Source organism: Pan troglodytes, chromosome 7 (assembly GCF_028858775.2).
Source record: "Pan troglodytes isolate AG18354 chromosome 7, NHGRI_mPanTro3-v2.0_pri, whole genome shotgun sequence".
NCBI lineage: Eukaryota > Metazoa > Chordata > Mammalia > Primates > Hominidae > Pan > Pan troglodytes.
Window position 1 is genome coordinate 132,319,935 of NC_072405.2, and position 12,110 is coordinate 132,332,044.

General features: G+C 36.3%; 1 long non-coding RNA gene across 4 annotated transcripts in view; it reads left to right on the top strand.

The window, feature by feature from the left end:
- The window catches only part of LOC134810913 (uncharacterized), a 304,196-nt gene extending 293,810 nt beyond the window's left edge, over positions 1 to 10,386 (top strand). For 3 of the 4 annotated variants that reach the window (XR_010159668.1, XR_010159670.1, XR_010159671.1), the window contains exon 5: positions 9,835 to 10,386. This is a non-coding gene — a long non-coding RNA (uncharacterized LOC134810913). The remainder of the gene's footprint in view (positions 1 to 9,834) is intronic. The other variant, XR_010159669.1, reaches the window with a different exon arrangement.
- Positions 10,387 to 12,110: the final 1,724 nt, after the last annotated feature.

Sequence of the window (12,110 nt, forward strand, 5' to 3'; positions counted from 1 at the left end):
TTATATGAAAACAGTATGTTCCTTTGAGTCTTTATTTTAAGTCTTATTTGGCAGGAACAGAACCATCTTTCATATAAGGTTGACTTTCCCCACTACCGAGGCATAAGTTTTTTGGTACACTGTCCAATGCCCAGTATACTATGAGGTTTTCCACTTTGATTGGTGGAAACAGACACTATTGGTACTATGTAAACCCTGGGAATTCTTTCACTGATTCTTCCCTCAGCCTTGGGTGCTTCTCTCTGACATTCTTTCTCCGTTAAGCTCCCTCCTCTCTGATACTTCCCTGTGAACTCTTGCCATTTGCTTCTTCCTAAACTTCTTACTTCAGCCTCTCCACTCAGGAAGATAACAGAGCTCTACCTGGGCTCCCCCTTCCCTGTAATACAGCCTGGAAACTCTCTCCAGGGAATAATCCAAGACAGTGAGAAGATTCACCAATTTTGTCTCCCAGCTTTCAGTTATCATTGTCCTTCATTATGTCATGTCCAATATGCTGAGAAGTGTAGTTTTACATCTTTTGACAATTTTTCTATTTTTTTTTCTTGAATTAAGGTAAATCCTGTCCCTTTTACCCCATTTGGCAAGAAGTAAAAGTCACAAATCAGATCTGGTTATTAGTTCCAGTTCTATTATTTCCTTACTTTCTAGAAGTCAGTAAGCATAATAAAATGATTCATTGATTCAGATGAAGGTTGAATATCTACTTTCCAAACATTTTTTTCCCAAATCATATATAACATTAGTGTGAGTGGCTAGGACCAACTGGAAGGCACATAATGATACTATGCTCTGTAATGAATCAACATGTTTTATCCTTGCTTCCCTCTTTAGAAAGTTCAACCACATAGGAAAAATCATTTGAAAACTTTGAAAAAAGTGTAGTATGGAAATGGTTTAACTTGACATTAAATTTTAAATAAGAAGACTTTTTTTTTTAATAACCTATCATTATTTTCTTAGAGAGAAATCAGTGTAGCCTATAGTGGAAAGCAAGAACAGTAGCAAACTCCTTTTTGTTGACTAAGTTAAGAGTTATATTTCCTACAGTTATTTCCCTTCTTATAAGAATTATAGTTAACAATAAATATTGTATAGTTTCAGATAGCTAGAAGAAAGATATTGAATGTTTCGTGACTCCAGTAAAACACAAATCATAAAAAGCAACCTGAAGGGTTTTGAATTTTTACAAAGAAATATATCAGATCATGGCACTTAACTGCTTAAACCATTATAATACATTCTATTGAATTTTGAATTTGAGTTTCACTTGATTCATGTAAAGCAGTCATATTATTTATGTTAAAATTTAAACTCTGCATGGCCTGCAAGATTGTCCCTGATCTAGCCCTTGCCTATCCAACATCGTGTCTTACCCTTCTTCCCTTGGCCCTTAGGCCTTCTGTTTCTTATACCTACAAAGTTAGCACCTGCAACAGAGCCTTTGCACAAGCCATTTCTTCTTCTGGAATAGTTTTTTGTTTGTTTGTTTTTCTTTAATTATTGCATGACTGACTCCTTCCCAGATTTCAAGTTTCAACTAAAAAATCACTTCTCTGGGAAGTCTTTTCTGACCACACTAGTTAACATTGTAAGCTTACCCACTGTACCAGTCAGAATTCTAAGATGACCCACAATGAAGGATAACCCCGTATAATACCCTCCCTTTGAGAATGAATGAGATCTATAAATATGATGGGATATTACTGTTATAATCATGTTGTTATGTGGCCCAAGGGTGTATGCAAATATGTTTGAGGTTTTTTTTTTTTTTTTTTTTTTTTTTTTTGAGATGTGGTCTCACTCTGTCGCCCAGGCTGGAGTTCAGTGGTACGATCTCGGCTTACTGCAACTTCTGCCTCCTGAGTAGCTGGGATTACAGGTGCCCATCACCACGCCCAGCTAATTTTTGTTATTTGTTGGTCAAGCTGGTCTCGAACTCCTGACCTTGTGATCCGCCCGCCTCGGCCTCCCAAAGTGCTGGGATTACAGGCGTGAGCCACCATGCCCAGCCTCAAATATGTTAAGGTCTCTAATTGGTTGACTACAAATTTCAAAGAGCAATTATTTTGGGTGACCCTGACCTAACCAGTCCAGCTCTTTAAGAGCAGAAATGGTCTTCTGTTTATATTGTAGAAGCAAATGATCATCTGATGGTGGGGGTCTATAGAGAAGGTCATAGGGCATCAATCTGTGGCAGCTTCAAAGTGCTGACAGTACCTCTGGCTTATAGCCAGTAAGAAAGCAAGGACTTTAGTCCTACAATTGCAAGAAATTGAATTCTGCCATCAACATAAATCAGCTTAGAGGATCTTGAGTTCCACCTGGGATTGTAACTCCAGCTAACATCCTGATTTTACCTTGGTGAGACCTTGAACAGAGAGGCTAATTATGCCCAGAATCCTAGCCCAGAAATACCGTGAGTTCATACATTTCTATTGCTTAAGCCACTATTTCTGGAAATTTATTATGCAGAAATAGAAAATTTTTATACCCAGAGCCACTTTCATTATTCCCACTGCATTATTTTATTTTCTTCATAGCTGAAAATTCTTTGAAATTTTAAAAATTTTCTTGTTTACTTCAGGATCTACACATAGAATTATATGTTCCACTAGAAAAGCAATTTTAGTTGTCATTCTGCAAAGTTGATTCTGGCCATTCTGGCTGTTTGAGAAATAGATTGGAGAGCATTATAAATCTGTTTCTATTTTTCTGTTTAAAAAAGAGGAGCTAATATATACTGTATAATATTGAGATTTGTCAGTGGGACAAAATAACCTTTTTTGGTATTCTTCAATTTGCTGCATAATTAAGTATGAGGGAAAGAGTCAAAATTCTTAAAAATGAAAGAAGCACCATGCCAAAAATTTGCATATATCGGAGACATGCAGCTCTGTTAGTTTTCACATAATACAATTGTTTATGGAAGCCATACAACATTTCAGCACAGAATTTTACTTTGCATCATAATATTTTTTGTAGTTACTGTAGTTATTGTGACCACATGTAGTGATGGCTCCAGAGCATTCCTCTCTTGTATGTTTTATGCCCAAAGAGATCCTCATATCCAGGGCTTTCAGCAGATCTATTTTGTGAATTCTTGCTATTATTATCCTGAAAAGATAATCAGCAATTGCTCATGCTAAAAGAGGAGGGAGCAAACTACATGCTTGTCTTTGGTACTCTTACGGAAAGAACTGAACTGTGAGATGCTCTTCTTTAATTTTATGAAATAGCAAGGAAAAAATGTATACTTCATTTTTTTTAAATCATTCTATTTTCAGGCAACTTACTCTGTTGGATGAAAAGTTTTTCAAGCCCAGAACTCTGTGATTTATTATATTTGTGTTCATCTTAGAACTAAACAAATAAATGTTGCATTTAATAATGCCGTGAATGAAAATGGATTGCACTATTCAGTACTCTTCCTGCCTAATTTTTGTGGCTGTTGGCAACTGTAACCTTGCATATGCAATGCCACTATTGCAGAAAAACAAGGTTCTTGTCACACAACCAGGAAGAGACACAAAGACACTTTGAAGGGTGAGGGGGAATGGAATTTATTGGGCAAAAAGGAAACAAAAAATCCAGCAAAGCCAGAGGGGTTCCTGTTAATGGGCCCCCATCTCGCAGATTGAATCCCAGGCTACCACCCAGAAACAGGAGAGACCAGGCTTCTCCCTGCTGCAAAAGGTGTGAACTTCCTGAGGCCCTACCCTGTCCTCCCAGTGAACAGGCTGGTCAGATTCTCTGGGACTGGCAGTCTGGTTTTTCAGCCTTCAGGCTGTTTTAGGCTTGAAGGCAGGGTTTCACCGGGAGACCCTTGGCTACCTCCTGTCTCTATCATCACCTTTTAATCTCAGGTCTTCAAAAGTTTTAAGATTATGTTCAATAAAAATGTTCCATCATAGGCTGGTAAAACACTAGGTAAAAGCCCTAAAACCGAAACTCTTGATTTAAACCAGTTTTGATAAAATCATCTGGATCCATTTCATGATTTCAAACATGGCAAACAGCCTCAGACCTATGTATAGAAGTATTAGTCCATATTTTTTTTGGTATAAGTTAAAGGTTTCTAGAAATAACTCCACCCAAAATAAGTATGCCTCCCATTAAATCTCATTGGTGCTTAAAATTATACTATTAATTCATTTTTAAAAATGTGTATGTGTGTGTGTGTGTATTGCCCAAGATGTACTGATTTATTGCTGGAAAATAATGGAGGTAATATAACAAATCTCTCATTTCTTAGATCTTGTTCCCTGAAAGAGGGATCCATTTTAACTTGGTAAATAGAAAAACATATAGGGAAGGGAACAAAAAGGTAACCCTAGGGTCAAATATTGTCTCCACCACTTATTACAATAATTATAGAAATAGTATTCTCAAATATTAAATAAAAATACATACAGGACTCACGTAAGAAAAACTATAAAGCTCTTATGAAATAGATCAAAGAACTAAATAAATGGAGAGGTATTCTATGTTCATGCAAAGGAAGACTCAATTTGCCAAGGTATCACTTCTTCCCAGCTTGATCTATAGATTCAATGCAATCTTAGTCAAATCTCAGCAAGTTATTTTCTGTGGCTATCAACAAACTGATTCTAAAGATGATAATGGAGAGGTAAAAGACTCAGAATAGACAATACGATACTGAAGGAGAACAAAATCAGAAGACTGACACTACCTGACTTTAAGACTTACTATAATGCTACAGTAATCAAGACAGTCCAGTATCGGTGAAAGAACAGACAAATGAATGCAACAGAATAGAGAGCCCAGAAATAGACCCACATACATAGTTAAGTGATCTTTGACAAAGGGACAAAATTGACAATCTTTTCATCAAATGGTGCTGAAACAACTGGACATTCACGTGCAAAAAAAGAAAAAAAGAATTTAGATAGAGGCTTCGTATACAAAAATTAACTCAAAATGGAACACAGACCTACAGGTAAAAAGCAAAACTATAAATGTCCTGGAAGATGATAGTGTAGTAGAAAACTATAGAGTGGCTTTGGGCTTCATGATGACTTTTTAGATATGACATAAAAAAATATGACCCATGAAAGAAAGAACTAATAAGCTGGCCCTCACACTGACATTAAAATGTTCTGCCCTGGCTGGGCACGGTGGCTCACGCCTGTAATCCCAGCACTTTGGGAGGCCGAGGTGGGTGGATCACTAGGTAAGGAGTTCGAGACCAGCCTGGCCAATATGGTGAAACCCCGTCTCTACTAAAAATACAAATATTAGCCGGGTATGGTGGCGGGCGCCTGTAGTCCCAGCTACTCCGGAGGCTGAGGCAGGAGAATCGCTTGAACCCGAGAGGCAGAGGTTGCAGTGAGCCAAGATTGTGTCATTGCACTCCAGCCTGCGCAACTGAGTGAGACTCCATCTCAGAAAAAATAAAATAAATAAAATAAATAAATAAATAAAATAATAAATAAAATGTTCTGCCCTGCCAAAGACACTGTCAAGCCGGATGTGGTGGCTCATGCCTGTAATCCCAGCACTTTGGGAGGCCAAGGCGGGAGGATCACCTGAGGTCAGGAGTTTGAGACCAGCCTGGCCAACTTGGTGAAACCCCATCTCTACTAAAAATACAAAAATTAGCTAGGCATGGTGGCGCACACCTGTTATCCCAACTACTTGGGTGGCTGAGGCAGGAGGATCACTTGAATCCAGGAGGTGGAGGTTGCAGTGAGCCTGACTACCACTGCACTCCAGCCTGGGTGACAGAGTGAGAACCTGACTCAAAAACAAACAAACAAACACCCCCACATTGTCAAGAGAATGAAAAGACAGCCACAGACTGAGAGAAAATATTAACAAAGGGCTTTTGCATGTATGATACAGGACTGTTATCCAAAATATACCAAAAACTCTTAGAACTCAACAATAAGCAAAGAAACAATTCATTTAAAAAATTGGCCAATGAATAAAATCTAGTATTCAGTAGCATAATAGGGTGTCTATAGTTAGCAATAATATATTGTATATTTTAAAATAGCTGAAAAAGTGGAATTAGAATGTTCTTAACACTATTAAAGCGAACTAAATATGGCCTGAGAAGGACTTCGTACTTCTGTATTTGCATCCTTGTGAACCAATTGTACCCTAACTTAAATAGGTAGACAAGACTGATAACCTAACTTAGGAGTATGCATCTCTAACAATAGCTGAGTCTTGGCCAATCCAAGCAGGCATACTTCAGCCACTCATACACTGCTGAGTGTTCAAACTATGTTCAAATAAGGCAAACACCAACCTGTAACCAATCCAGCTGTTTCTGTACCTCACTTCTGATTTCTGTACGTAATTTTCTCTTTTTGGTCTATACATTTGTTTTAGCCATGAGGCATCCCTGGAGTCTCTGAATCTGCGGTGATTCTGCAGGCTGCCTGATTTGCAAGTCTTTTTTTTTTTTCTTGCTCAATTAAACTCTGTTAAATTTAATTTGTCTGAAGTTTTCTTTTAACAACACAAAGAAAGGATAAGTCCTTGGGGTGAGGGATACCCCAACTCTTCTGATTTGATCATTACACATTTTATTCCTGTATCAAAACATCACATGTATCCCACAAATATACACACGTATTATGTAACCACAGTAATTTTAACTGGTCAGTAAATTTAACAGGCACCTCAGCAAATAAGACACAAAGATGGCAAATAATTATATAAAAATATGTTCTGCATCTATGTTATAAGGGAAACACAAATTAAAACAGCAATTAGATATCACTATACATCTATTAAAAATACCCAAAGTTTAGAACACTGACAACATCAAATGCTGTCAAGGGTATGGAGGAACAGGAACTCTCATTCACTGCAGGTAGGAAAGCAATGTGCTACAGTGTTGTTGGAAGATGGTTTGACAATTTCTTACAAAACTAAACATAGTCTTATTACACAATCCAGAAATCACCCTCCTTGGCACATTCCCCAAACAAGTTGAAAATTTAGTTCATGAAAAACCCTGCACATAAATGTTTATAAAAGATGTATTGATAATTGCCAGAATTTAGAAGCAACCAAGATTTCCTTCAGTAGGTTAATTAATAAATTAACTGTGGTCCATCTAGACAATGGAATCTTATTCAGCACTACAAAGAAAGGTGCTATCAAGCCATGAGAAGACATGGAGGAAGCTTAAGTACATATTACTAAACGAAAGAAGCCAGTCCCGAAAGGCTACATGTTGCTTGATTCCAACATTCTCATTAATGGGAATATGACATTCTCATTAACTAAGTAGAGCAAAGCTATGAAAACAGCTTAAAGATCAGCAGTTGCAAAGGGTTAGTGGGAAAGAAAGGCTGAGCACAGAGAATTTTTAGGTCAGTGAAAACTACTTTGTATGATTCTGTAATGATAGATACATGTCATTATACATTTGTCCAAATCCATAAAATGTGCGACAGCAAGATGGAACCCTAATTTAAACGATGGTCTTCAGGTGATGATATATTAATGTAAGTTAACAAATTGAAGGTTAAACTTAAGGGAGATGGGTTGGGTACTTTTCTTGGTGGATCTTGTGAGGTTTTGCACATCTGATTGAGAAGTTGTCCAAGGGGGAAGGCTTTAAGTATGCCAACATGAACTGATGTTATGCAGACAGCCTTCTGGTCTTCTGAAATGGGAGTATTGAGATTTTATTAATAGAACTTAAATTTTTAGGTAAAGGTGCTAATTCCAAGACAAGTCTGCTTGATTGCTTTTCTGGTTGCAGACATTTAGATTTCATTATAAGTTTTTGTTTCCTTTTCTGAAAATGCTTTTTCCTAAGAAAGGAAAATGAAATCCTTTAGTGGAAAGGAAATAATTGAAATAAGATTGGAATTTTAGAATGTAGATATAGGTTGCAAAACAGGAATTTGATGGAAAGAAGTTACTTAAATCAGATAGCTATCGATTCAATTCAAGAATTCAAATCCATGATTATTAGCATTATATTGTGCTAGATAGTAATCTATCAGGATGAAATCTCCATACCTTTAAAATAAGTAATAATAATACATACTCCACTGAACTGTGAAGAGATCTGAGACAGCCTATGAAAATTGCCTTCTACAAAATGTTGTTTACCCTACCTTACCCAAAATAATTTATGTTATTTTCAATTCCGCTGAAGTCTCAAGAATTATCATTATGGGTGTTAGGTGCTTTTAATACATAACTAATTAAAATTGTGCTCTTAGTTTTATATTTCTGATAAATATATTTCACTTATATTTGTCTATGTTAAAATTATTTTGTTTTTATTGTACTAATTATTACTCATATATTGGTTCTACTACTAGGCACTGTTGCAGTTATATGGAAAATTAGGATGTGAGAACAGGATATAATATATAGACATTTTGGAAAATTTTGATTTAGCTTGATAATCAGATGTTAATAATAACCGAACAATCTTATTAAGGCTTAAATTTGTTATTAATGAAAAATTAATCTAACTTGTGTTGTTATTCCAGTATAAAATTTTTTGCATGATCTGTAAAGACTTACTTATAGAGTCGTAAGTTTTTGGACTTTAATTCTGAAAGAGAATTGAGAAAACACTTTGTGTAACTCCACAATTTATAAGTGAAGAAACCAAGGTCCTGTATTTATAAATGTTGTCTATCATCCAGGCTACAGGATAGACTATGTAATTATATATGTAATTTAATGTGAAATTATATATAAATAACCACAGATAAAAACCTAGACGATACGCAGCCTGGGAGTCAACCATAAGCCCATCATCTGGGACACTTCTTCACCCCTCCCTTGGATTCTTTAAACAAACAAAGATTTCTGCTCAGTTTTCCTTCTTTAGTAGAGTTGTCCCTAAAACCAGAGTCTGTGTCTGATACGTACTCGCCTTCATGGTGCGATGGAATAGAATGTACATAGAATTTCTTTAGTGTCACCGTTTCACATTTCCCATTTGACATTTGCATGTGTTATTCTCTCCTTGTATCCTTTCCAGATACACTCCAACAGGGCAAGGGTTGGAGTGCTCCCAGTGCTATGCACAAATGTGGGCTCATTGTAGATACTTAATAAATACTTGTTGAATCAACAATAAGTAAAAAGCAAAATGCAATCAAATGCCATTTTGGCAATTCCCCCCCAATTCTAGAATTTCCAGGGCAATTTTCCTGACTACATTTGCCATACTGGTGGTCTTAAGAATCATATCAGTCTTCAGTTTATTCCTAATTGTAATTATTTTTAGAGGAATTCTGAGATATCTATTTTACCTATATACAAAGCAACTGTGTCTGTGTGTGTGTGTGTGAGAGAGAGAGAGAGAGACACACAGAGAAAGAGACATAGAGAGACAGAGAGAGAAGCAAAGTGTTAAGAAGCAATAATTAATTTGTTGCAAAGAAGAGAAGAAATTCAAAAAAAGAGAAAACAAATACCATATCTGATGAAACCCTGAAGATATTAAAATAGCTTTTCTAAATATAAAATAACAATAAAAAGTCCAAACATCATTATTACTTTATAACTCAGTAATACATGCCCATTCTCTGATTTGAACCTGTGAGATAACTATAATTATTAGCCCCATTTCAAAACAATAAAGTAAGGTTAATAATAACTCATGTGGTTCCCACTATTTAGCTAAGTACTCTGTGTTAATAAAATATATGCATGAATTAACTTAGTTAATCCTCACAAAGATCTAATGATGTAGTATGTATACTTTTCATCATCCTAAAGTAGGAACTGAGTCTTAGAAAGGTACATGTAGCTTAATGTCACACAACTACTTGGTTGCTCACTCTAAATTTTCTCTCTCCTCACTTCCCACCTCCATAGAAATGCGTAAATGGCGACAGTAGAGCCAGCCTTCATGAATCCAGAAATGTGAGCCACATTTTGAGGATAGCAGAGTCACTGCAGAAGCCTGGATCCTTGCATAACCTTGTCGAGTGGGAAAATCTACCCATACTTGACCAACCACCTAACTGGGGGCTCTACATCTGAAAGAAATGATTTTTTATCTTATTTAAGCCACTGTAGTTAGGAGTCAGTTTATTACAGGACATTGCCTGGTGTTCCAACAAATAAACTACCTTATTTGTTTCAATAAATAAAGTGGCTTTTATTTACTATTTTGGGGATGGCTAAAAAATTATCAAACTAGGTAGAACTAAACTAAAGTTTCAGATGAAAGAAGATCTTCATAAGCAACAGCACCATCTTGTCACAGCAGCCAAATGGTGGCATGTCATTTCTTCCAGGAAAGTATATATACTCTGAATGTATCATGTTTCAGCATTGCTCTGTTATAGGCTTGTATATCTAATTTTGTCATCACACAAAATCTATTGGGCTGGATTAAAATTAACCAAGATCATAAGACAAATGTGTAAAAACATTAAATTTTTCATTTACAATGAGAAATCATTGTCATGCAATGAGACATACTTAATTTCACGCAACCAATTTATTTTCTTCATGTAGTCAAGATAAACAAGATGCCAGACAGTAATCAGAGGCTACTGCATAGTTTTATGAGAACTGAACCTACTCAAAGTCTATAAAATCAGCTCCTTGAGTCCCTGAAGGCAGATGTACATAGGAAGCCAAATTTTAATCAGGAGATTGCTTCATGAACCTGGAAGCAGATGTGGGGAGTTGGATGATTCATATGTCAAATGGTGCATCACACAACAGTGATGTTCTTGGCAATAGGGACAGACATGAGATAGGACAGCTTTAACTAAGATCATCGTCACAATGCTATCTGCATTTGCAGATTTAGAGTGGCTTTATCACAAGGATCAAAAAAACTCAAAGTCCAAGCAAAGGCTAAGGATTCACCTCTGCTTCTACACTGTGTTTATTTCCACTACATATTTTTGCCCTCTTTTCTTATAATTCTTCTGATCCACTTATTCTATGTTTATATCTGCTATTACACTACTTTGAACTAATTTGGTCATATGTTTTCTCCTGTCAAAAAAGTTGATTTATTGCTTAATTCTCAAAGTACAATATTGTTTAAATTATTTCTGGGCCGAGATTAGAGTCCCCAGGTATTAACAGTAGAACAAAGTTTTCCAGAAGTTCATTTTAAAAGAAAAACATTAAAGTCTTACTTACTATAGTTTACCAGAATGTAATCACTCCTTGTTTTTCCGACTGTGAGATTTGACTTCATTTATTTTAGCTTTCTTAAGCCATTTACCTATGTATTAGTTTATAATTTGGTAATTTTATACCTCTGCAGTTCACACTTCAGCTTGCAAGTGCCTTAAAGGGAGGAGCTATTTGCAATTCATTACTGTGGTGCCTTCAACACGTAGGAGAATTTTTCACAAACAGGAGCTTAACAAACATTGGAATAATTGATTCAGTAAAAAAATAATGAGAACACCTGGGGCTAAAAGTGTGCTAAATTCTTTCTGTCCATATGCCATAACTAGGGGATCCTGGCTAACATGATGACAGTATTTTTTAGTCAACATATGTTACCTTATACAGAAGACCTTGTACTCGTTAGAGGATAATAATTTAAAAATTTACTATTATACATGATATAATCACATGCTAACATAATCTTGATATTAATGGCCTAAAATGAGCACATAATATATGTTTTATGTCAATCTCTCCTAAATATTTTGAAGTGCTAGCATTATTATTCTCCTCTTCAGCTATAGAAACCAAGGCACAGAAAGGGCAAATCACTCACTGTCCCCTAGCCTGTCACTATTAAATTCAGGATGTGTGCCCAATCAGACACATGTCAGAGCCTATGCTCTTAACCACTGTGCTAAGCTTTCTCTTTGTGTTAGGCCATTCTCGCATTGTTATAAAGAAATACCTGAAACTGGGTAAGTTATAAAGAAAAGAGGTTTAATTGGTTATGGTTCCATAGGCTGCACAGAAAGTGTGATGCTGGCATCTGCTCAGCTTCTGAGGCCTCAGGAAACTTACAGGCATGGTGGAAAGGGAAGAGGGAGCCAGCATGTCATGTGGCTGGAGCAGGAGCAAGAGAGCAAAGGAGGAGGTGCCACATACTTTTAGACAACCAGATCACACAAGAACTCACCCACTATCTTGAGAACAGCACCAAGGGGATGGTG